The 26,167-nt window shown below is 48.2% G+C and overlaps 1 protein-coding gene and 1 long non-coding RNA gene across 3 annotated transcripts in view; one reads left to right on the top strand and one right to left on the bottom strand.

The window, feature by feature from the left end:
• The window catches only part of LOC142558612 (agrin-like), a 521,743-nt gene that overhangs the window by 331,382 nt on the left and 164,194 nt on the right, over positions 1-26,167 (bottom strand). The gene's annotated exons all lie outside the window — the stretch shown is intronic.
• Positions 7,836-26,167, top strand: part of LOC142557918 (uncharacterized) — a 29,799-nt gene continuing 11,467 nt past the window's right edge. The window contains exons 1-2 of the long non-coding RNA XR_012822898.1: positions 7,836-7,952; positions 16,432-16,591. This is a non-coding gene — a long non-coding RNA (uncharacterized LOC142557918). The remainder of the gene's footprint in view (positions 7,953-16,431; positions 16,592-26,167) is intronic.

The following is a 26,167-nucleotide window of genomic DNA, read 5'->3' as shown; positions in this document are numbered from 1 at the left end:
TGCCCAAAGTTCGCAAATGCATTAACACACATGATATCTAAGTGTACCACATATAAACAAAACAAATGCGAGGAACCTTTGTGCCCGTGGATGAATAACACCATAATTACAGCAATAAAAGAAAAGGACTGGTGGTACCACAAATGGAAAAAACACAGAGATAACACTTATCATTTGCAAAATTTTGGAATATCTCGTAACCACGTAGTAGCTCTTATCTGGAGGCGCAAGAAAAGAATATAACGCTCTCTTAATAAAACAAGCACAAGGCAATACCAAAAAAATGTGGGAAATTGTAAAAGGAGTAATTGATAACCCAAATAAAAACCGGTCACTCCTGAACATATCGATGCCAAGTGCGCCGACGCTTTATACGCGTACTTTACTAGCATTGGCCCAAAGCTAGCGGAGCGTATTCCAGTTACTGAAAGCAATGTCGATTGCCCCAGCATCCATGCATGGTTTTCCTTGGATCAAGTGGACGTGCATACCGTAACCTTAATTATATCAGGCATGCCTTGCTACAAAGCTACTGGCCACGATGGCATTAACGTAAAAGCATTGAAAGACAATATGGATATTCTTGTGCCAGTACTGACTAAAATAATTAATAACTGTAAAAGCCGAGGCACATAGCCTGAAATCTTAAAGATCACAAGAGTTTCTCCTATATATAAAAGTGGCGACGTCAATGACCCTGGAAGCTATCGGCCTACTCTGTACTTAGCATAATAAATACTGTATTTGAAAAGGTCATCGCGGGTCAACTGAAGCACTATCTAAACAACAAGCTTCTAACAAATTCTCAACATGGATTTAGAGCCATCAACGTCATCAGCAGTGTTAGAACTAACCCAGAGTATATACACTGCTCAACACAATAACGAGTTTGCCGTAGGATTACTTTTAGATTTAAAGAAAACACTTGACACGGTCTGTCATTCCATACTTCTAAAAAAATTACGAACTTATGATTTTAGCGAAATTACAATGGACCTCTTTTCAAGCTACCTAAATTGTCGAAAACAATATCTAAAATTTGGCTCCTTTGCTTCTCAGTATACTACTATGGATAAAGGAGTTCCGCAAGGATCAGTTTTGTGGCCCATACTGTTCTCGCTATATGTCAATGACTTCCCATCAATACTGAAGCCATCAAAATGTGTTATGTACGCTGACGATACCACGCTATTATTTTCAGGTAAATCCCTTGACGTATTGCAGAACACTATAAACAGCGAGTTATCAAATATATCAACTTGGTTTGCACGTAATAAATTAACACTAAACAGAGATAAGACAAAATACATAGTATTCAACTCCCATTTTGCCTGGGGTGACACAATAGCCATGCAAATTCACCTTCTAGGTGGAACAATAGAACAGCTCTACCACATAAAATATTTAGGGGTGTTATTGAACTGAAACTTGAACAGGAGACCACATATATCTAGTTTATCTGCGAAATTAGCTTCGGCTTGCAATTTATTAATAAAATGCAAAGAATATCTTGACGTTAGTGGTCTTAAAGTTGTTTACTTTTTCATATTTCACTGTCACAACATATACTGTTCTGAATCATAGTCTAGCACATATAAAACTTACGTAGATCCCGTCTTTCGGTTACAGAGAAGGGCCTTGCGCATTATGGCATACACAAGGCCACATAATAATAGTGACATGCTGTTCGGTCGTCTCGGTATATTACCATTATCTCTGGCATGCGAAATGAAAGTTGCCATATTGATTAACAATGTTTTAGGTGGGAATCACTCATTATCACCAAGCCTGTTTATTACACCTAATCGCAATACAAGGGGTGCAACAAATATAAATTTCAACCTACCAATCACTGGTAACCCACATGGCCAACGAGTACTTGAGTTTCATGGTGCCAAAATTTGGAACACAGTACCTCTTGAGGTAAAAATGGCCAACCATTTCGTGTCTGCTGTAAAAAAGCTATACCTATCAAAAAGTACGTGATTTTCCCTCAGTCTGGTTCTCCACTTGTTTCTTGGTCTGGTTCTCCAGTGTGCAAGATTATTCCTTATTGGATCTATTCAGAAAGCCTAAACACTTGAGCATAGACCTTCGCAAATATTTTACTTCTACGTATAATATGCTATTCTTTTTTTTGTGTGTAGGTATTCTCCTAACAGTTCTGTTACATTACAGGTGATTGAGTAGCACTGTTTGCTTTTTTAATGGTTTTAATTGTATGTATCCACCTAACTGTATTAGGTTATATCGCTAATAACTAGATATGCGCATGACATTGTAGCTGCTGCTACAGATATAACTATGGGCCAACACTAGCCTTTGGATAATGGCCCAACAGTTCCTTTGTACAAATTATTATCAGTGAAAAATAAACTGAATTGAATTGAATTGAAAAAATTGATACGTGGATTCCAAAGATAGTGCAATACCGGGGCGAGCCACGGCGGAAGGGAAGCAGTCATTAGGCACTCCCCATACGGAGGCTGATCCCGAAGTTAGTGAAATAGCAGCCCGACCCATGGTATAGATGAAGCAGATGCTAAGCACAACACATACGGGGGCGCATGCCGAAGCTTGTGAAACACCGAGCCAAACCGCGGTGGAAGCAGACGTTAAGCATACCCCAGACGTGGGCGGATACCGAAGTTACTGCAATAAGGGGCGACCCGCGGCCGAGGTGAAGCAGGCGTTAAGCTCTCCCCATGCGTTGGCCGATCCAGAAGATAGTGCAATGCCGGGCCGACCCGCGGCGGGGTTAAGCAGGCCTTAAGCACTCCCCATACGTGGGCCGATCCCGAAGTTTGTGCAATAGCAGCCCGACGCGCGGTGGAGGTGAAGCAGATGTTAAACACTCCCCATACGTGGGCAGATTTCGAAGGCAGTGGAATACCAGGTCAACCCGCGGCGGTGGTTAAGCAGGCATTAAGCCCTCCCCATACGTGGGCTGATCCCGAAGATTGTGCAATAGCAGCCCGACGCGCGGTGGAGGTGAAGCAGATGTTAAACACTCCCCATACGTGGGCAGATTTCGAAGGTAGTGGAATACCAGGCTAACCCGCGGCGGTGGTTAAGCAGGCATTAAGCCCTCCCCATACGTGGGCTGATCCCGAAGATTGTGCAATTGTAGCCCGACCCGCGGTGTAGGTGAAGCCGGCGTTAAGTACTCCCCATACGTAGGCAGATTTCAAAGGTAGTGCAATACCGAGACAAACCGCGGCGTTGGTGAAGCAGGCATTAAGCACTCCCCATACGTTGGCCAATCCAGAAGTTGTGCAATGCCAACGCGACCCACGACGGGGCTTAAGCAGGCATTAAGCCCTCTCCATACGTGGGCTGACCCCGAAGTTTGTGCAATGGCAGCCCGACGCGCGGTGGAGGTGAACGGATGTTAAGCACTCCCCATAAGTGGACAGATTTCGAAGTTAGTGCAATACTGACACAAACCGCGGCGGAGGTGAAGCAGGCGTTAAGCACCCCCTACGTGGGCCGATCCAGAAGATAATGCAAAGCCGGCCGACCCGCGGCGGGGGTGAAGCAGGCGTTAAGCACTTTCCATACGTGGGCGGATTCTGAAGGTAGTTCACTACCGAGCGCAATCGCGGCGGAAGTGAAGCATGCGCTAAGCACTCGCTATACGTTGGCGGATCCAGAAAATTGTACAATGCCTGCCAAACCGCGGCGGGGGTGAAGCAAGCGCTAAGCACTCCCCATACGTTGGTTGATCCAGAAGTTAGTGCAATGACGGCCTGACCTACGGCGGAGGTGACGCATGCGTGAAGCGCTCCCCATGCGTGGGCTGATCTCGAAGATAATGCAATTATGGGCCGACTCGCGACGGAGGTGCAGTTCGCCATTAAAGGGCCGACATATTCAGCTTCGCTGATCATCCTTCACAGAGTGGAAGGGCACAGATGCTTATTTCTGAAACACTACCACTCTGCTCCCAACTAATCCTAAGAAGTTTTGAAACCTTATCAACGTACGGAAACCTAAAGAAATGATTCTAAAAACTGACGCTGGAGCTTCCAACATCACACTTTCGAGATAATTTTTTTGACGATCGAACAAATACTTCACCGTCCCCAGGTGCCTTTACGTACCTTGAGATGGAGCCGATTTCGATCGACGTTGATGGCATATGCAATTAGATTAAAAAAGCTAAACTTACTTCATCGGCGTATGTGGATAACGTTAATTACATATTATTTAAGAGTACGTAACATATTGATCTGCTTTGTTGTGAGATATTTTTGCTGAGATTTTGCAGAGTTCAACAACGGACGACTGAAAGACGGCGAAGGTGACTCCAGTCCACAAGTCTGGCGATATTCATAACTCCTTAAACTATCGGCAGATCTCCTTAACTTCTATTCCATGCAAGTTATTAGCCCACATAATCTACGGCAACCTTGTTAGTTTTCTCGAGTCTAAGAACTTTTTTACGTCACAGCAGCATGGTTTTGGTAAACATTATTCTTGTGAGACTCAATTGCTAACTATTACTGATGATTTGTCTTCCTCTATATATCGAGCTTCAGTGATTGACTGCATCTTCCTTGACTTTGCGAAAGGTTTTGAAACCATCTCACAACGACTAGTGAAACATAGCATTACTGAAACTTAGCGCACTCCATCTTGATTTCAGCTTGCTTAAACTGATTGAACGTTTCTTGCAGAATAGAACACAGTATGTTTCTGTTAATGATCATGACTCTAAATAATGCTACGTAACATCTGGTGTTCCTCAGGGATCAGTCCTTGGGCCTCTTCGTTTTTCTAATTTATATTTATGACGGGCCTGATTTGTTACTTCTAATATCGGGTTCTTTGCAGACGACTGTTTTCACAGATTATGATGTGTTGAAGTCGGCTTTTCTTGTTTTTTTTTACTATTTCGACTCCTCCTTGTAGTGCATGTGTGGCCTTGAGATTAAATGAATGAAATGAAATCCGTCAAGGGTCTGCATGGCTAGCCAACTCTGCGAGAATGAGCGAGAGAGCAATACGATGACGACGGTCGCAGGCGAAGACACTCGCACAAAACACAGAAAGCACAATAGCGCTGCCGTCTTCTGAGCCAGTGATTGGTAAGGACGATGTTTCAGTATTATCTGGTTTTGCTCAGTGAATGATCACCTATTCTCCTCAATGCGCAGGAAAGAAATTGTATTTGTGTTTCAAGTTGAGGACAGTCGTACAATAGGTGGTCATTCTTCTCTTCGAAGAAATATTGACGAAAAGTTAGCTGCTGCTATCAATTCCATGAATATGCAAAATATAAAAAGGGCTATATCACTCATTGTCACCGATGTGATTCTGCAAAAAAAAGTCAGAGTTCCGATAATGCTCGAACACTGCTGCCCAGAACGACGCTACCGAAGCATACACGGAAACGTTGTTTCGTTCTTCACCACGACGACGAGAACGCTTACTTCTACGTCTTTCTTCGTTCTGTTTTTCAGAAAGCCCCGCTGGGCGTCGTTCTACGCGCAACGGCTACTGTCGAGCTACGCTGCGCCTTCCAGTGTGCAAGAAAGGCAAGAATAAAGGCAAACTCTCAGGTCTTCGTGTCACAAAGTTATGTGCAGCGACTGCGTGTCCCTCGGGCGCATGGCTCTTAGTGGTTAGCACATATGATGCCTTCCTTGCTTGGCCTTTTTTATCGCGGATATCCCCCTTATTCTTTCTCGTTTTACACGTTTTGCTATAAGCAGAAGTAATCTGATTAGAAAGAAAAATATTCGTGATTTAGGAAGAATGTTGCCACTTTCACTTGCTCACTAACACTACTTTAAGTGACGAAAGAAAAGCGGAAGTACATCGAGCTATGAATCCCACCTCCTTCCTCATTCTCGTTGAAAGTTCGCCTATCGCTGGAGTTGTATAGAAACCCATTCTTACACCTCAGAGGTAAAACAGACTGAAAGAAGCTGTATCTGTCTCACAAATGGCCGCCATCTTTTTCTGTGAAAGAAAACTGACGCTGGTGCTGTCGCAGCGACTTCCTGAACGGGACTTGCCATCACGGCTGTTCACTGCAGCGAACTGTCGCGTGTCGACGGGCTCGCGCGTACAGCGATGCTCCGCAGGCGCCCGTCGAACGCTGTCCATTAGCCGAAGGCACGCTGCAGGTCTTCAGCACCGACCGCGACTGACGTTGTGCACTACACCCAGGGAGGGAGAGAGCGCTGTGGTGGCGCTCGTTGGCGCGGATTAATTAAGAGGGGGCCGCCATCTGTCCGGCGCCTCTTTTTAATTAAAGCGAGCAATAAATAGTGCCGGCGCACAATAATTAAACGGCCGCCGAACAGCCCATTCGTTACGGAATAACAACGCATCTCGCGTCGCACCCGGGCGCCCGACGCCAGGCCAACGGCGTCGCTTCGCTTCGTCAGCGATTTTCATTTCCGACGCCGTTTCTTTTTGCGCCGGCTCGATGTGTCATGCATGGCGCCAGACGCAACGAAATTGCTTCGCGCCGAGCCACCTTTATTTTAACGCTCGCACTCGAGTCAAGTCACAGCGGAACGTATTGTGTCATAGTGCCCATATACCACGTAACTTGTGCCAGAATTTCAAGAGGCATTTGCCACTTACCTGAACGTTAAGGTATTCCGTCGCTTGTAGCGATTTGTACATTTTTTTCGTATTTCTGCTAATTACATATTTTGCTATTATCATTACTTTAACATCCTTATATAATATATTCACTGCAAAAGTGTTACTGAAAAAATAGTAGAGCGTCCTGAAAAATTCCCGATACGGCTTTCTTTTGCTCAATACCTAATGAATGAAGTTTCTCCTAAGCCTGAAAAAAGAAAGCCCGGAAAAAGTGACACTCGCCGCTTTTTTTCATGATCCGTGGGCTCCTTTCAGGCGTAAGCACAAAGGAGGTTTTGTTTTTGTCGTGCTTCTATTGTTGGAATTGTTGGACTGAAGGCACTGACAGTTGACATTAGCCTGGCAAACACACTGCACCCTTCTTGTTGTGGACAGCGGCATAGTAGGTCACAGCGCATGCCCTACCTGCGTCTCTGCCGTCAATATTGAGTCGCGCTGCCCACGCAAAATATAATCGCGCAGAATCTCATCTAGAAGTTTTCTAAGTCAGCGTAAGCATTGTGTCATTTCATCTTCTTCAAGCCGCCCGGTGTCATTATCACTTTTATGAAACATTATCCGGTCACTACGAACGGTCGCAGTAGCTCAGTCGCTGCGGCGACAGGAGCTGCGGAGCACGGCGGCGCAAGGTGGATAGATGACGCAGGCAAATTACTGCAGATGGCTGAGCCAGGTGTGCTGATGATGCTCCAATTATTATAAGCCGTTATTGCTCTCTAGCGCCTTGTCCACCCACGTCGAACCGTCGTGAACCATTATCAACCGTACTCTGCCGGCGGCTGCGTATGGCACGGCCGCGGCACGGGCCATATCTTGAAAGCGATCTGCGATGGCGACAGTGAGCGCCGATTGCTCATAGCTTCGTCAGGGCTGTGTTCTCGGCGCTTAAAACGCGTTGAAGAGGCAGCACAATGGTGAATTCGCTCACTGCTGCGGACGCTATTTTGGAAACGGTCGTCTTACGGAATGGATGTACGGGCGAACGTACAGCTGGACGGCTGTGCGCGGTCGGTAAGCATAGAAATGCTTAGCTAGACATTTAAGAGTGGCCGTTCTTTTCAGGCCTTTCTTTCTGAAAAAAAAAATGCGGCACTGTTCCTGCAGTGAGATAAAAAGGCGACGTTTCGTTTGCCGAGCCAACCGCAAGCGCACTGTCTGCAGAGAGAGAAAGAAAGAAGGTGAGAGTGCTATGCCTCTAGCACAAATTGTGAGTGCTCGCACCGCGCGTGCAGCAGTTTTTACGCCACCAGCCAGGAGGATCCTTGCCGCAGTAGATCCTGCAAGAAGCGTTCTGCAGGAAGTGTGCGACTGAGCCTACAAGTGTGGGGGTAAGATATTTCTGTTACTTCGCCACCTGACATAGAATTGGAGGTGGGAGGGCGGGGTCATCGGACTGTGCCATCTACGTTTGCCGAGCAGCTACAGTTTGTTAGTACGCTTTGAGTTTGATAGTGTGTTTAGTGCTGCGCTTACCTGAAATATTCGCGCTAGTGAAGTTAAAAGCAATATCTTGCCATTGGTTCAGCGTGCCTCAAGGAAATCGTGCCTGTGAGGGTGGCGTTATATGACAGTCATGGCTCTCGCACTAATTGTTTGCGTAGACTAAGGTGTGTTACGCTCTTGATTTTTTTTAAAGGCTGATGAACTTCGCCAGCACCTAATCTCATTCCCATTTTTTCGCTCTTTGTGCCGTTGTGCCTAGCTCGGAGTATGCATCTATGATTTCTTCTGTTAATGGGAATGATGTATATGCCTCATGAAGTTGAAAATGTCCCTCTGGCGTTAACATCTGAATCTACCAAACCCAAGTGACGACGTAATGCTCCCGGCGCTCAACCTGTTGCGGTCCGCACGCGAAATACCACGGTAAACAGTTACGGCGTCGGTCGGCCGCCGCGGCCCACACCCAAAAAGTTGACTTCGCCCAATTCCAAAATTTAGCTGACCTACATTCAAAACCGAAATAGCCCACTGCCAAAATTTGGCTGGCCTACCTTCAAAATTTTCTTTGCCAAATTCGAGCACATGCCCAAGCGAAAAGTATCGTGCGGAAGAGTCATAATGCTTTCACATTCAGTGCACGTAAGGAAACCAAAGTGCCTGTGTAACATTTGGTTGGTTGTGTCACGCTGGATGATATTGTCAAGTGGAGTGACGTATGAAGAACACAGTAGCAATATTGCGAAAGACGAAACAAACTTTTATTGGGCGAACATGTGCCCACTAAAACAGGCTACACTAAAGAACAGCGACAACGGCGAACAAAGTCGGCGATCGTCAAAATCTGATCAGCGGGTCCAGCACGTCGGCTTTTATACGTCAGTTGTCGAATATTCCAGACTAATCGCTGGGTCCCGCGTGTCTTGCACAAAGTTCCACACTATTCGCGTCGCGCGTACATGCAATCAGATTAAACAAGGCTGGGTGACAGACAGCAGCTGGAACCATCGATAACATTCCAGAAAATTCCTTTACATGCAGGCGCGTCCTGTACTGCGTGATAACATTTGTTAAGCAGTGAAACGTGCCACCCGAGAAAGATAAAGATATACACGTGTCACTACCTCCCGCCCCCCCCTCCTCTTAAAAAGCATCGACCCAATGCTGCAAACAAATGAAAGTAATAAACAAAAACACCCGTAGCAAAGAAACAACAAACTAAGGAAGTTCGTCGGCGTGCGTAAAATGGCTTCAGAATCACCACGTGGACCACTTCAGATCCTGCGCGGCGCCGCTGTGAATGCTGAATGCCGTCTGGCATGACCTCACAGTCTAGTGCGCCAATACGTCGGATGACCTTGTAGGGTCCGAAATAGCGTCGCAATAGTTCCTCACGGATTCCTCGTCGGCGTATCGGGGTCCACACCCAAACATGGTCACCGGGCTGGTACTCGACGTTGCGTCGTCGCAGGTTGTAGTGTCGGCAGTCGGTACGCTGCTGGTTCTGGATCCGCAGGCGGGCGAGCTGTCGGGCTTCTTCAGCGCGCTAGAGATAGGCAGCGACGTCAACATTCTCTTCGTCAGTGACGTGCGGCAGCATGGCGTTGAGCGTCGTCGTCGGGTTCCGGCCGTAAACCAACTTGAACGGCGTGATCTGTGTTGTTTCCTGCACCGCCGTGCTGTAAGCGAAGGGTACACACGGCAGGACCGCGTCCCACGTCTTGTCCTCGACGACGACGTACATTGCTAGCATGTCGGCGAGGGTCTTGTTCAGGCGCTCCGTGAGACCATTCGTTTGCGGACGGTAGGCAGTTGTCCTCCTGTGGCTTGTCTGGCGGTACTGCAGAATGGCTTGGGTGAGCTCTGCCGTAAAAGCCGTTCCTCCGTCGGTGATGAGGATGAGAACAAATCCATCCCAATCTGCTGGAATGGTCGGTGAGGAGGTTCGATCGGCTGTAGTAATCCTGCTGGCCTTGTCGGGGTGTCTTGCGTAGCTGACAGTCTCGGCATGTCTTGACGTAACGGGCGACGTCGGCGGTCAGACGCGGCCAGTAATACCTTTCCTGTATAGTCGACAGCGTCCGGGAGAATCCGAGGTGCCCAGCGGTTGGTGGTCGTGTAGGGCGTGCAGTACTTCTGGACGCAGCGCTGACGGTACAACAAGCATGTAGCTGGCGCAGACTGGTGAGAAATTCTTCTTCACGAGCAGGTTGTTTTGTAGCGTGAACGAGGACAACCCGCGCTTAAATGCCCTAGGGACAACGTCGGTGTTCCCTTCCAAATACTCGACGAGGCCTTTTAGCTCCGGGTCCTGTCGTTGCTGTTTAGTGAAGTCTTCCATGCTTATTCCGAGGAACGCATCGTCGTCCTCGTCGTGTTGCGGCGGGGGATCGATGGGGGCGCGATATAGGCAGTCGTTGTCACAGTGTTTTCTTCCGGACTCGTAGATTACCGTGATGCCATATTCTTGCAATATGAGGCTCCACCTCGCCAGCCGTCCTGAACGGTCCTTTAAGTTAGCTAGCCAACACAACGCGTGATAGCCGCTGACGACTTAGAATGGCCTGCCATATAGGTAAGGGAGTAATTTTGCTGTAGCCCAAATGATGGCGAGGCATTCCTTTTCAGTCGTAGAATAATTGCTTCCGCTTTTGACAGCGACCAGCTTGCATAAGATATCACCCGTTCATGGCGGCCTTTTTCTGGACTAGGACGGCACCGAGGTCTAGGTTACTGGCGTCAGTGTCGATTTTGGTATCGGCGTCTTCGTCGAAATGTGCAAGTACGGGCGGTGACTGCATGCGTCGTTTTAGTTCTTGAAATGCGTCGGCCTGCGGCGTTTCCCACTTGAACTCGACATCACATTTGGTTAGATGTGTTAGCGGCTCGGCGATCTGTGAAAAGTCCTTGACAAATTGTCTATACTAGACACACATGCCAACGAATCTGCGCACTGCCTTCTTGTCGATTGGCTGCGGGAACATTGCGACGCGAGCTTTCTTCTGCGGGTCGGGGCGTACACCAGATTTGCTGATGACGTGGCCTAGGAACAAAAGCTCATCGTAAGCGAAACGGCACTTTTCCGGCTTCAGAGTGAGCCCTGATGACTTGATGGCTTCTAACACTGTCGCAAGCCGCCTAAGGCGATCGTCGAAATTTCCGGCGAAGACAACGACGTCATCCAGGTAAACAAGGCACGTCTGCCACTTCAGTCCGGCTAACACCGTGTCCATGACGCGCTGAAACATTGCAGGCGCCGAGCATAGTCCGAATGGCGTGACCTTGAACTAGTAGAGGCCGACCGGCGTGATGAAGGCGGTATTTTCGCGATCTCTCTCGCCGACTTCTATTTGCCAGTAGCCAGACTTCAGGTCCATCAACGAGAAGTATTTAGCGTTGCAGAGCCGATCCAATGCGTCGTATATTCTTGAAAGGGGTACACGTCCTTCTTCGTGATCTTGTTCAGTCGACGATAATCGACGCAGAAGCGTAGGGTTCCATCCTTTTTCTTCACCAAGAATACAGGAGATGCCCACGGGCTATTCTACGGCTGGATGATGTCGTGGCGCAGCATTTCGTCGACTTGTTGCGTAATAGCTTCACGTTCTCGCGTTGAAACTCCGGAAGGGCTCTATCGGAGTGGTCGAGCGCACTCTTCGGTTACTATGGAATGCTTTGCCACTGGTGTTTGTTGCATCCTCGATCACGTTGAAAAGCAGTGTTTGTATCGTCGGAGAAGACTTCAGATCTGTTGCTGCTTACTCGTAGGAAGATTTGGATTTACGTCGATGTCCGGTTCGGGGACTATGCTCATCGGGGTAGAAGCGGCAGAATACAAAAGGACAAATGCATTGCAGGTTTGCACAATTTCCTCGATGTACGCGATTGTCGTGCCCTTGCTGATGTGCTTCAACTCTTGGCTGAAGATGGGTAGCATCACTTCCGCTTTCCCTCCGTGGAGTCAAGCGATACCTCTTGCGACGCAAATTTCATGGTCGAGCAGTAGATGTTGGTCGCCCTCGATGACGCCTTCTGCGTCAGCGGGTGTTTCGGTGCCGACGGAAATAATAATGCTGGAGCGCGGCGGGATGCTCACTTGATCTTCATGCACACTCAAGGCTTGGTGACCACGAGAGCTCTCCGGCGGTATCGCTTGATCCTGTGACAGCGTTATCGATTTCGACTTCAGGTCGATGATTGCGCCGTGTTGGTTCAGGAAGTCCATGCCGAGAATGACGTCTCGTCAATAGTGTTGGAGGATAATGAATGTGGCAGGGTCAGTGCTGTCATGAACGCTAATTCCTGCAGTGCGGATTCCAGTCGGCGTAATGAGGTGTCCTTCAGCGGTTCGTGTTTGAGGACCTTCTCATGCAGTTTTAACTTTCCTCAACTGGGCGGTGATGTGTCCACTCAATACGGAGTAATCGGCCCCTGTGCCCACTAAGGTGGTAACTGCGTGGCCGTCGAGAAGCACGCCGAGGTCGGTGGTTCTTTGTCTGGCGTTGCAGTTAGGTCTTGGCGTCGGGTCACGGCTGCGTCGTGTTGAACTGAAGCTGGAACATCGCGTCGTCAAGTCGTCTTTCCTCGGTGTAGTCTTGGCTTCCTGGCTTCGTCGGGGCGGCGGCATGTCGTTATTATGTCGTCGAGATGGCCTTGTCGTCTTCGTCGGCGGCGGAGGATCTTCGTCAGTTTGACGAACAGCAACCGCACCTCCATCAGTTGCTGCTTTTAGGTTTCCGGATATGGGCTGGCAGAGCGGCCCCGGGGTGGGCCGGTGTATGGTCGGCACTGCGGCGACAGCTAGCCGCCTAGTGACGGTGAACAGAGCGGTTGTCGAGGGCTGCACTGAGTGGCGGCGAGGTAGTCGGCGATATCGCGAGGTCGTTTTCCAATCTTTTGTCGCGGCGCGTTAACGGCGAACCCTCGGAGTCCCATCTCCCGGTATGGGCATTGGCGGTAGATGTGCCCGGTTTCTCCGCTGTGGTAGCAAAGCGGACGGTGGTCCGGGGTGCGCCAAACGTCAGTCTTCATTGGAATGCCGCGTGGGGTGACGTGTTGGCGGGCTGGCGGCGGGGCTGGTGGTGAACGACGGAACCGTGTCGTCACTGGGCCCTGTCATCGGCACGGAGGGGGAACGTCACGGTGGGCTACAGCGGCGTATGTCATCGCTTGCGGTGATTCAGGGGCTACTCCGACTTGTTGTTGGAGCTACACACGTACGGCGTCACCAATCGAAGCCACTTGAGGCTGTGATAACGGGAACAGATTCTGTAGCTCCTCCCGCACGACCGATCGGATAGTCTCGCGCAGGTCGTCGATGGTCAGTGACTGAGCTCCGGAGTAGCTTGTCGAGTTCGTGTTGTGGTTGAATTGCCGGATCCGCATTTCCAGTGTCTTCTCGATGCTAGTGGGCTCGCGAAGAAACTCGACAGTCTTCGGTGGGCTTCGTACCATTCCGGCGAAAAGTTCCTCCTTTACACCACGCATCGGTAGGCGGACTCTCTTTTCCTGGGACATTTCCGGGTCGGCATGGCAGAGTAGGCGGCTCATTTCTTCTGTATATATCGCGGTGTTCTAATTAGGCAGCTGCACTCGGGTTTCTAGTAGTGCTTGGGCTCGTTCTCGGCGTACGATGCTTGTGAATGTCTGCAGGAAGCCGCTTCGGAAAAGGTGCCATGCCGTTAAGGTGGCTTCTCTGTTCTCGAACTACATCCTGAAAGCGTCTTCCAATGCGAAGAAGACAAGTGGCAGTTTGTCGTCGCTGTTCCAGCTGTTAAATGTAGTGACCCTCTCATACGTCTCGAGCCAGGTTTCCGGGTCCTCGAATTTTGACCGCGGAACGTCGCAGCCTCCCTGGGCTGCTGCAGCAGGATGAGGGATGCTGGGGCTGCCATTGGGGTTGCCGTGGCCACAATCTTCTTGGTCTTCTCAGGCAGAAGTTTGCGCTCTGGGGGCAGCTGTTGAAGACGGCGGCTTGATCGATGGTCCGTGACTGCATTGGTGTTCTCTTTGCGGTCCGAGCTTGGATCACGGCTTGTCCGGGGCGTCCGGTACATGAAGGAAAAGCACCTCCACCAGATGACCCGCCGTGGTTGCTCAGTGGCTATGGTGTTGGGCTGCTGAGCACGAGGTCGCGGGATCGAATCCCGGCCACGGCGGCCGCATTTCGATGGGGGCGAAATGCGAAAACACCCGTGTGCTTAGATTTAGGTGCACGTTAAAGAACCCCAGGTGGTCAAAATTTCCGGAGTCCTCCACTACGGCGTGCCTCATAATCAGAAAGTGGTTTTGGCACGTAAAACCCCAAATATTATTATTATTATTATCCACCAGATGTCACGTGTAGTGACGTATGAAGAACACAGTACCAATACTGTGAAAGACGAAACTTTTATTTGGCTAACTTGTGCCCACAAAAACAGGCTACACCTAAAGAACGGCGTCAACGGCGAACACAGTCGGCGATGGTCAAAATCTGATGAGCGGGTCAAGCCCGTCGGCTTTTATACATCAGTCGTCGAATGTTCCACACTAATCGCTGTGACCCGCGTGTCTTCCAGATAGTTCTACACTATTCGTGTCGCACATACATGCAATCAGATTACACAAGGTTCGGTGACATACAGCGGATGGAACCATCGGTAACATTCCAGAAACTTCCTATACATGCAGGTGCGTCCTGCGATAGGTGATAACATTTGTTAAGCGGTGAAACATGGTCACCCGTGAAAGATAAACATGTACACGTGTCAATATCATGGGAGCTTGCCCATTTCAGATGGACACACTTTTGGGATATGCTCGTCATTTCGAGTGCGAGAGATGTTATAAATATCGGGCACACCTGCTGCCAGCTGTAGCGAAATTGTGGCTCACGATGCATTGACATTGTCATATTTTTCGCATTCACAGAAGTGAAGTTCACAAATGCAGTTTTTAGATGAACACGTATGATAGAACAGGCGTTAATAGTGATACAGCGCATATGCTGTTGAAAATGTTTTCATTTGAAGGAAACTTGTAATTTGGTTCATCGTGACAAAAATATCAACTTCGCTATTCAACGAGAAGGACACCCTCACTGTACATTAACCAAATGTTCAGCGTAACAATGTTTATCAAAAAAAGAGGTGAGTGCATTTTTCACAGAATCGGCTATATATGCCTTATCGATAAGTCTTTCATCGGACTTACTATTCAAGAGCTGAAATTGTACCATATTGCAGCCCACTTAACAAACTTAAGAACTTCGAACTTCAATTTCAAGTTTCTTTTCTATTTCGTTGATCTCCTTCATGGACACTCCTTGGCATCAATTTGAGCTTTGGCACAAGATTACCGATAAAAGCACGGGATCATGAAAAGGTGCTAAGCCTTGGCCATCTAGTCAAATAAGCAGACTATGCCAGTTTGGTGTGATTTAATTTTTTGTCACTCAAGTATCTTTCTTTAGGTGTCTAAATATAAGTGAATTGCGGCGTAGTGAGAATAAGCGCTGCACAAAAGTTTTCATGCCGCAGCACTTATACCCTGTGTTCATTTTCTGCCAACAGCGCTAGCATCCTGCCATGCTGGGGCATGGACTGCAATATTGAAACTGTACTCTCAAGTGTCCCATTTTTTTTATTCAACACTGCCAACAAACCTGTTTGTGCAATAAAACAGTTACTTATTAAACAATTACTTTAATTAAACACACATTCAAAGTACAAAGATAAGCAAACGTGTTCAAGCTACCGCATGCAGAAAATTTTTCATCGCGTGTTTGAAGGCCACAGTATCTTCTATGCAGGCAATGTATGGGAGCCGGTGGTTCCAATATGTTGTTTTCGGCAAGAAAGGTTTAGAAAGAGATATGTGCGGCAGATTGGGGCGTGAACTTTATGTGTATGGCAGACGCGTATGGGTAAGTAAACTGGTTCGGAAACGAGTTAACCTTTTAGAAATGGATGAGTGAAATAAATATTGTGAAGTCACCACTTCCTTCGAACATGTAAGTTAGGTAGACCTATCTGTGATTTCATTAAGAAATCTAGCAGTAAGGGCATAATAAAGTAGTATGGACACGGTGGGCTATTTTGAACTGCTTCGATATCGTCAAATAAAGTACAAGCAGCTGGATCCCATTTGCGGAGGCATATTCGAGCCTAGGTCAAACTAGGGCTAGATACAAACTGAGCTTAAGATGTTTTGGCCCTTGGGAAGAGTTTCCGCACAAGTAACCGAAAGTGCGATTAGCATTGTTACTGATATGTTTTACATGGACTTGCCCTGGAAAGCTATTTCTTAGGTAAACACAGTGATACCGACTTCGCAGCAGCGGCAGCGAACCATGAACAACGTCTAAAAAAACTGTTCTTTTTGCAGTGCTGTCCACTTCGAGGCCCTACGGATGGAGCGAAGTGTTGCGTCGACATGTGGCTGCCGACACAACCATAACCCCTGAGTCGTCGATGGCTGTTGTCCTTTCATCGACTGCCGCATCTGACGCCACTGTAGCGTTCAAGCCGTCCTGTGTTTTCTGAGCGTAAGGGCAATGTTCTACTGTTTGCCGTGCTAACTATAGCGCCTGAGCCAACTGCGATCCTCGTCCCCAACTACTACCAGTATCCGATCACCCTACTGTGTGGAGAAACCCTAGGATATGTTCAGGTTGGTCGACTACGTTGACGATCTCAATGTTCCTACCTGTTCTCTTCGTCGATCTCTTCGTTATTACGCTGAAGACACCGCTTCTCTCTCAGACTCATCACCTTCAGTGGGTTTGGACAGCGCCATCGACCCTGCTCTTTCCCCATCTCATCGCCGCCAACTTCTCGCTCTCCTTTCCAAGTTTCTCTGTTTTCATCATCAGCATCATCATCATCCATCATCATCATCATCAGCCTGGTTACGCCCACTGCAGGGCAAAGGCCTCTGCCCTACTTCTCCAACTACCCCGGTCATGTACTAATTGTGGCCATGTTGTCCCTGCAAACTTCTTAATCTCATCCGCCCACCTAACTTTCTGCCGCCCTCTGCTACGCTTCCCTTCACTTGGAATCCAGTCCGTAAGCCTTAATGACCATCGGTTATCTTCCCTCCTCATTCCATGTCCTGCCCATGCCCATTTCTTTTTCTTGATTTCAACTAAGATGTCATTAACTCGCGTTTGTTCCCTCACCCAATCTGCTCTTTTCTTTTCCCTTAACGTTACACCTGTCATTCTTCTTTCCATAGCTCGTTGCGTCGTCCTCAATTTAAGTAGAACCCTTTTCGTAAGCCTCCAGGTTTCTGCACCATAGGTGAGTACCGCTAAGACACAGCTTTTATACAGTTTCCTCTTGAGGGATAATGACAATCTGCTGTTCATGATCTGAGAATGCCTGCCAAACGCACCCCAGCCCATTCTTATTCTTCTGGTTATTTCAGTCTCATGATCCGGATCCGCAGTCACTACCTGTCCTAAGTAAATGTATTCCCTTACCACTTCCAGTGCTTCGCTACCTATTGTAAATTGCTGTTCTCTTCCGAGAATGTTAAACATTAGTTTTCTTCAGATTAATTTTTATACAAACTGTTCTGCTTTGCCTCTCCAGGTCAGTGAGCATGCATTGCAGTTGGTCCCCTGAGTTACTAAGCAAGGCAATATCATCGGCGAATCGCAAGTTACTAAGGTACTCTCCAATAACTCTTATGCTGAATTCTTCCCAATCCAGGTCTCTGAATACCTCCTTTAAGCACGCTGTGAATAGCATTGGAGAGATCGTATCTCCCTGCCTGACGCCTTTCTTTATTGGGATTTTGTTGCTTTCTTTATGGAGGACTACGGTGGCTGTGGAGCCGCTATGGATATCTTTCAGTATGTTTACATACGGCTCGTCTACACCCTGATTCCGCAATGCCTCCATGACTGCTGAGGTTTCGGCTGAATCAAACGCTTTCTCGTAACCAATGAAAGCTATATATAAAGGTTGGTTATACTCCGCACACTTTTCTATCACCTGATTGATAGTGTGAATATGGTCTATTGTTGAGTAGCCTTTAAGGAATCATGCCTGGTCCTTCGGTTGACGGAAATCAAAGGTGTTCCTGATTCTATTTTCAATTACCTTAGTAAATAGTTTGTAGGCAACGGACAGTAAGCTGATCGGTCTGTAATTTTTCAAATGTTTGGCGTCCCCTTTTTTATGGATTAGGATTATGTTGGCGTTTTTCCAAGATTCCGGTAGGCTCGAAGTCATGAGGCATTGCGTAAACAGGGTGGCCAGTTTTTCTAGAACAATCTGCCCACCATCCTTCAACAAATCTGCTGTTACCTGATCCTCCCCAGCTGCCTTCCCCCTCTGCATAGCTCCCAAGGCTTTCTTTACTTCTTCCGGCGTTACCTGTGGGATTTCGAATTCCTCTAGACTATTCTCCCTTCCATTATCGTCGTGGGTACCACTGGTACTGTATAAATCTCCATAGAACTCCACAGCCACTTGAACTATCTCATCCATATTAGTAATTATATTGCCGGCTTTGTCTCTTAACGCATGCATCTGATTCTTTCCAATTCCTAGTTTCTTCTTCACTGCTTTTAGGCTTCCTCCGTTCCTGAGAGCATGTTCGATTCTATGCATATTATACTTCCTTATGTCAGCTATCTTACGCTTGTTGATTAACTTCGATAGTTCTGCCAGTTCTCTTCTAGCTGTAGGGTTAGAGGCTTTCGTACATTGGCGTTTCTTAATTACATCTTTCGTCTCCTGCGATAGCTTACTGGTATCCGGTCTACCGGAGTTACCACCGACTTCTATTGCACACTCCTTAATGATGCATACAAGATTGTCATTCATTGCTTCAACACTAAGGTCCTCTTCCTGAGTTAAAGCCGAACACCTGTTCTGTAGCTTTATCTGGGATCCCTCTATTTTCCCTCTTACCGCTAACACATTTATCGGCTTCTTATGTACCAGTTTCTTCCGTTCCCTCCTCAGGTCTAGGCTAATTCTAGTTCTTACCATCCTATGGTCACTGCAGCGCACCTTGCTGAGCACGTCCACATTTTGTATGATACCACGGTTAGCGCAGAGTACGAAGTCTATTTCATTTCTAGTCTCGCCGTTCGGGCTCCTCCACGTCCACTTTCGGCTATCCCGTTTACGGAAGAAGGTAATCATTATCCCCATATTATTCTGTTCCGCAAACTCTACTAATAGCTCTCCCCTGCTATTCCTAGTGCCTATGCCACATTCCCCCACTGCCTTGTCTCCAGCCTGCTTCTTGCCTACCTTGGCATTGAAGTCGCCCATCAGTATAGTGTATTTTGTCTTGACTTTACCCATCGCCGATTCCACGTCTTTATAGAAGCTTTCGACTTCCTGGTCATCATGACTGGATGCCACCGTAGTCCTCCATAAAGCAAGCAACAAAATCCCAATAAAGAAAGGCGTCAGGCAGGGAGATACGATATCTCGAATCCTATTCACAGCGTGTTTACAGGAGGTATTCAGAGACCTGGATTGGGAAGAATTGGGGATAAAAGTTAATGGAGGATACCTTAGTAACTTGCGATTCGCTGATGATATTGCCTTGCTTAGTAACTCAGGGGACCAATTGCAATGCATGCTCACTGACCTGGAGAGGCAAAGCAGAACAGTGGGTCTAAAGATTCATCTGCAGAAAACTAAAGTAATGCTTAACAGTCTCGGAAGAGAACAGCAATTTACAATAGGCAGCGAGGCACTGGAAGTCGTAAGGGAATTCATGTACTTAGGGCAGGTAGTACCGGCGGATCCGGATCATGAGACGGAAATAAGAATAAGAAAATAAGAATGGGCTGGGGTGCGTTTGGCAGGCATTCTCATATCATGAACTGCAGGTTGCCATTATCCCTCAAGAGAAAAGTATATAATAGCTGTGTCTTACCAGTACTCACCTACGGGGCAGAAACCTGGAGGCTTACGAAAAGGGTTCTAAATTGAGGACGACGCAACGAGCTATGGAAAGAAGAATGATAGGTGTAACGTTAAGGGATAAGAAAAGAGCAGATTGGGTGAGGGAACAAACGCGAGTTAATGACATCTTAAATGAAATCAAGAAAAAGAAATGGGCATGGGCAGGACATGGAATGAGGAGGGAAGATAACCGATGGTCATTAAGGGTTACGGACTGGATCCCAAGGGTAGGGAAGCGTAGCAGGTGGCGGCAGAAAGTTAGGTGGGCGGATGAGATAAAGAAGTTTGCAGGCATAGCATGGCCACAATTAGTACATGACCGGGGTTGTTGGAGAAGTGTGGGAGAGGCCTTTGCCCTGCAGTGGGCGTAACCAGGCTGATGATGATGACTGGATGTAGGGTGTAGACCTGTACAACCTTCATTTCGTACCTCTTATTAAGGTTCACAACAAGACCTACCACCCTCTCGTTAATGCTATAGAATTGCTGTATGTTAGCAGCTATATACTTATTAATAAGGGATCCGACTCCTAGTTCTCGTCTCTCCACTAAACCCCGGTAGCACAGGGCGTGCCCACTTTTTAGCACTGTATATGCTTCTTTTAGCGTCCTAACTTCACTGAGCCCTATTATATCCCATTTACTGCCCTCTAATTCCTCCAATAGCACTGCTAGACTCGCCTCACTAGATAACGTTCTAGCGTTAAACGTTGCCAGGTTCATATTCCAATGGCGGCCTGTCCGGAGCCAGCGATTCTTAGCACCCTCTGCTGCGTCGCAGGTCTCACCGCCGCCGCGGTGAGTTGCTTCGCAGCTGCTGGGGCCTGAGGGCCGGGGTTTGATTGTTGTGTTCATATAGGAGGGTGTGGCCTAGTATTGAACCAGGGTGGCCAGTCCTGCTCTGGTGAGGGAGTGCGTTACCGGTTCTGGTAACCGGGATCAGGCCACACTCCAGGCCTGTTTATGCAATTTTTTCAACACGCGGATTTTTTTTTATTCCGGTGGAAAACTGCGCGGCACCGGGATTTTCACCACGGACCTCTTGCACGCGAGGTGGGTGTTTTACCTCTACGCCACCGCTGCACCTTCTTTTGACTGTCATCAAACGCCATTGGGCCGTGCCACCCTTGTTTCTGACACCATCAAAACCGGTTCACACTCCCCCTTGCGATAGCACCAGTATCGTGTCCCCGCCCAAGAGCGCCGAATCGCCACGGAACAAGTGGACGATATGCTCAAACCTAGAGTCATCCGTCCTTCTCAAAGTCCTTGGTCTTAACATGTCATATTGGCAAGAAAAAAAGATGGCTCCATTCGCTTTTGTGTCGACTACAGCCGCCTAAACAAAATAACGAGAAAAGACGTTTACCCACTGCCTCGGATCAATGACGCTCTCAACTGCTTGCAAGACGCAGAATATTTCGCTTTTTTGGATCTGCGCTCCGGATACTGGCATGTTCGTATGGCTAAACCTGATCGTCCAAAAACCGCATTCGTTACACCCGATGGCATCTACGAATTTAACGTCATGCCCTTCCGGTTGTGCAACGCGCCTGCTATTTTTGAGCGTATGATCCATACCATCCTTCTCGGCCACAAATCAAAGACCTGGTTATGTTTCCTCGACGACATTGCCACTTTCTCAACCAATTTTTCCGCACACATTGCTCGCCTGCATTACGTTCTGACCTGTCTCGCCTCTGCCGGCCTACAGCTCAACCTCAAGTACCGTATTGCTGCAAGCAAGCTAACCATATTGGTTCACATAGTCTCAAAAGACGGCGTCCTCCAGGACCCAGACCAGCTCTACGCCGTTGCCGACTTCTCATCGCCCACATCTATCAAAACCCTCAGAAGTTTTATTGCCTTGTGTTTCTATTTTAGTCGCTTCGTACCCAATTTCGCATACATCATGGCTCCCTTGACAGGTTTACTTTCCGCCAGTACCGGCATAGCAGCGTGGTCACCTGAATGTGATGCAGTATATCAACAGTTACACCACATGTTGACCTTCAACCGGTTCTTCGCCAGTACGACCCTGCTGCTCCCAAGGAAGTTCACACTGACGCCAGCGGAGTTGGCTTTCGTGCGGTCTTAGCGCATTGGAAAGCTGGCTATAATGAATAAGTCGTCGCTTATGCGAGCCCTACTCTAAAGAAAGCAGAAATAAATCAATCAGTCACAGATAACGAGTGCCTAGGGATAATCTGGGCACTAAGCAACTTTCGCCTATACCTTTACGGCCGTTCCTTCACTGTAGTTACTGAGCAACATGCCCTTTGTTGGCTTTCTTCCCTGAAATACCCGTCGGGACGCCTGCGACATTGGGCACTTCGCTTGCAAGAGTAAGGAATCCGCGTCATGTACTGTTCCGGTCGCAAGCACTCCGACGCTGATGCGCTGTCCCACTCCCCACTGACACCTTCTTTGGCGTCTTTTTCAGCTTCCTCGTGCACCCTCCCACCGTTGACCATCACTGACATGCTCACAGACCAGCGCAAGGACCCAATAGTTGTAATGTTACTTGACTACCTTCCTAGTGTTAACAGCCCAACATGTAGACGAGACGAGAAGACTACACCACAAGCGCTGATTTTCGTGTCTCGTCTACGTTTTGCGCTGTTAAAGGGACCCTGAAGCGCTTTTGACGATTTTCTACAAACGTACTGAGTCGTTAGAGTAGGTCCTCCTGATCATTAATTGACACATCTAAGTGCTCCGAGTAAAGCGTGTAATTTATTATAGGGTTTTAAACATGCACATCGCTGCCGGCCGCAGCACACTGCTCGGTGGAATTTTAAGCCGCCCCTACCCATATGACCGAAATCACCCATACGACGTCAGTGGGACGAGGTACCCGATTGGCTGACAAGGGCGCGTGATCGATAATTTTTCCAACTTTATGGTAAACAAATGATCTTCGTAATAGTTCGAATGTTAGTTAATTTGTTTTTATGAAAAGAAAGTAACATAAAGAGAATGCACAAGAATAATTTTTCGGTACACTTAAGCACTTCCGGCACACAGCAAGTGTCGTCTGCTTGTGTTACAACGTACTTCATTTTGACGAGAGCTCCGCGGTCAGGGTCTGTCTCAGTCTTTCCGCGGGCACTATGATTCGACTTTGTTACCTTGTCGACTGCAAACGTAGCGACTGGCAATATGTCAAGCTGCGACATCGTGTCCCTCTGCAAGGCAGCGTACGAGCGAACTGGCTGTTGCGCATCGGACTGCTGCTGTCCGATCGGCGCCAGGATTTGCGCGTTTGTGGCCGTCACTTTAGACCGGAAAATTACTAACGCAATAGCGTTTCGCGAGTCCGGTATTAGGGCAAACGCAAGCGCAAAGGGACAGGGTCTGGCCGCTTGACGGTGCCGTACCGGGGTGAGCCATGAGATGAGCAGCAGAGCAAATGTGAATGGCCTGCATGGTGCAGCCACCTGGTGGCACAGAGCTCAACCATACACAGTAGCAGCAACGAATTGTCTGCTGCTGGTGTGTATTTTTCGCAGGAGTGTAATCATCAACACATTTTTATAAATGTTTAAAATGTTTTACACTTCGTTAGAGCAATATTAGCGCTTTGTTTGGCTGGTTAAGCGCTGCGCCAACAAGTGTATAGACCGTGCAGACCGATCAGGCCGCTCACGTACGTCTACGCTAAAGTTCCTTCATCAGCTTGAGTTTATGCCTCCAGTCATTTGCCGAAATGACCAGCTTGCCTGTGGTTACAGGAATACAAGACACGTTCGGCGCTACGACAGAATGCTCGCAACGCACGCTGCTTCGATAGCTCTCGCTTGGGGTCGACCGCCAAGCGGCTAGCGGAGGGGTCTCGCGCGGGCGGGGGCGTGCTCCAAAACAACCGGAAGTGGACGATGTGACGTCGCATCGTGACGCTGAACCAGTGAAGGCGGAGCTTAGCCCTGCTCTCTCGGCGAACGAGTTGAGGAGGAAAAGCATTGCTAGGGAGGAGGGTAGCTTCTAATCGCTTGTAGCTCCATAAATACGCAACGCTTCACTTAAATTGTGGTGCGAATGTTCTACTTAAGCTGTACCCTACGCGTCTACAAAATTTGTCCGAACCGTTTCAGGGGCCCTTTAACACTAGGATGGAAATCCAACAAGCCCAAGCTGGTATTCTAGCGAAATACATTACTTGACTACCTTGCCGCTCCATCTGATGTCCCTTCGACAGGAGCACTGCGTCGCCAAGCGACCCACTTTTCCGTGCCAGACAACATTCTATATCGCCGCAACTATATGTCCGACGGTCAGAAATGGCTCCTTGCTATGCCTCGTCATATGCGCTCTCACATCTGCGAGTCTTTTCACGCTGATCCCCGAAGCACTCATGCCGGCGTCCTCAAAGCTCACACGGCGTTGCGTCAGCGCTATTAAGAGCGAGGCATGTACAACTTTTCGCAAAAGTACATTCAGTTTTGTGCTACATGCCAACAAGGCAAGACGCCTACCCAACATTTCACAGGACCGTTGCAGCCCCTATTATGCCCGGCTAGTCCATTCGACCGCGTCAGCATCGACCTCTACGGCCCACTTCCATGCAGCGGGTGTGGAAATCGGTGGATTATTGTCGGCGTCATTTACCTTACTCGCTACGCTGAAACTGCAGCTCTGCCACCAGCGGCCACCCGTGAAGTAGGTTATTTATCCTTCGCAATTTTGTTCTTCACCCGGTGCTCCCCAAAAACAATTAAATGATAGGAACCATGTCTTCCCGTGAGAGGGCATCCAAGCCCTCTTCGCTGAGTGCAGGTTCATTCACCGAAAATCGACAGCGTACCATCCAGAAATTAACGGTCTGACCGAGCGGTTTAATCGCACACTTGGCGATAGGCTGCGGATGTATATTTCATCCGACGACTCCAACTGGGACACCGTGCTCCTCTTTGTTGCGTGCGCATACATCATTGCGACGCAAGCGACTATAGGGAGCATACTTCCCCCTTTATCCTGGTGTATGGCCGTGAGCCTTCGTGCTCTTTGGACACCATGCTGCCATACCAACCTGACGCTCCAGAGTATACTCCGCTTTCCGAAGTCGCCAAATATGCTGAAGATTGCCGTGCGGCTGGCACGTGCCCTGACCAGCGAGATTCAAGAACGTCAAAAGACATGACATAACAGTACTCATCAACCACCGCACTACTTTGATCCTGGTTCGCTTATTTGACTTTGGTACCAGCCTACATTCCTGGCCTCTCTTCCAAAGTCCTGGCGCGTTATCACGGTCCGTACCGTATTATCAATACCACTTCACTGGTCAACAACATCGTCCAGCTGCTCATAGTGTCACCAGACCAGCGTCGTCGTGGGCGAGAGACAGTACATGTCAACTGCCTGAAACCGTATTACGACCCGCTCATCTTCTCTGCGCCCTGAGTGGCCAGGGTCGCTACGCGTAACTCCCGGGGCACTGTATTGAAGCAGATATGCCCCTGTGTGTGTTCTGACTGAAGAGAAATACGAAGAATCGTGCCGTGACTGCGAGTGAGCCCTGTGCCACGGACAGCCCTTGCGGTGCCTTCCTATACCTATATAGCAACGTTGTCAACGACAATAAACCTCGTCGCAATGTTAATTTTTGAGTGAGGGTCCCAAACTATGGAAGCGTACTCAAGTTTTCGCCCAATTAAGGGAAAGTAAGAGAGTAGTTTAGCACTAGGCGTAGCAGTCTCGATTTTGTGGCGTAGGAGGCATAGTTTCCATAAAGCAGCGGAGCATATAATATCTTTGTACAAGTTCCACAGTAAGTCACCCGTTAATGTTAGACGTCAATATTTATAGTTGGCTGCTTTTAGTAAATGTGCTGCAGCTAAATTGTAAGTGTAGTCTAAGGGGTATTTTTTGCGCGCTATTGGGAGATAGACACTCTTACTTGCATTAAGAAGCATTCGCCATTGCTCACATCCTTTTAACATGTTGCCTAAGTTAGAATTTAGGTCACATTGGTCACTAGTGCAGGTAACTTCTCTAAACAAAACACTATCGTCAGCGAATACACGAATTTGAACTCGGGTGTTAACCACATTGACAATTTCATTTATATATAGCAAGGAATGCAGGGGGCCGAGTAAGCTTCCCTGTGGAACGGCAGAAGTTACCGGGAAATAGCCAGAATGTCAGTTTTAATGGTCAGTTTTAACAAATCATCAACATGG

This window comes from Dermacentor variabilis, chromosome 9 (assembly GCF_050947875.1).
Source record: "Dermacentor variabilis isolate Ectoservices chromosome 9, ASM5094787v1, whole genome shotgun sequence".
NCBI lineage: Eukaryota > Metazoa > Arthropoda > Arachnida > Ixodida > Ixodidae > Dermacentor > Dermacentor variabilis.
The sequence above is the reverse complement of the archived record's forward strand: the minus strand, read 5'-3'. Positions and strand labels throughout refer to the sequence as shown.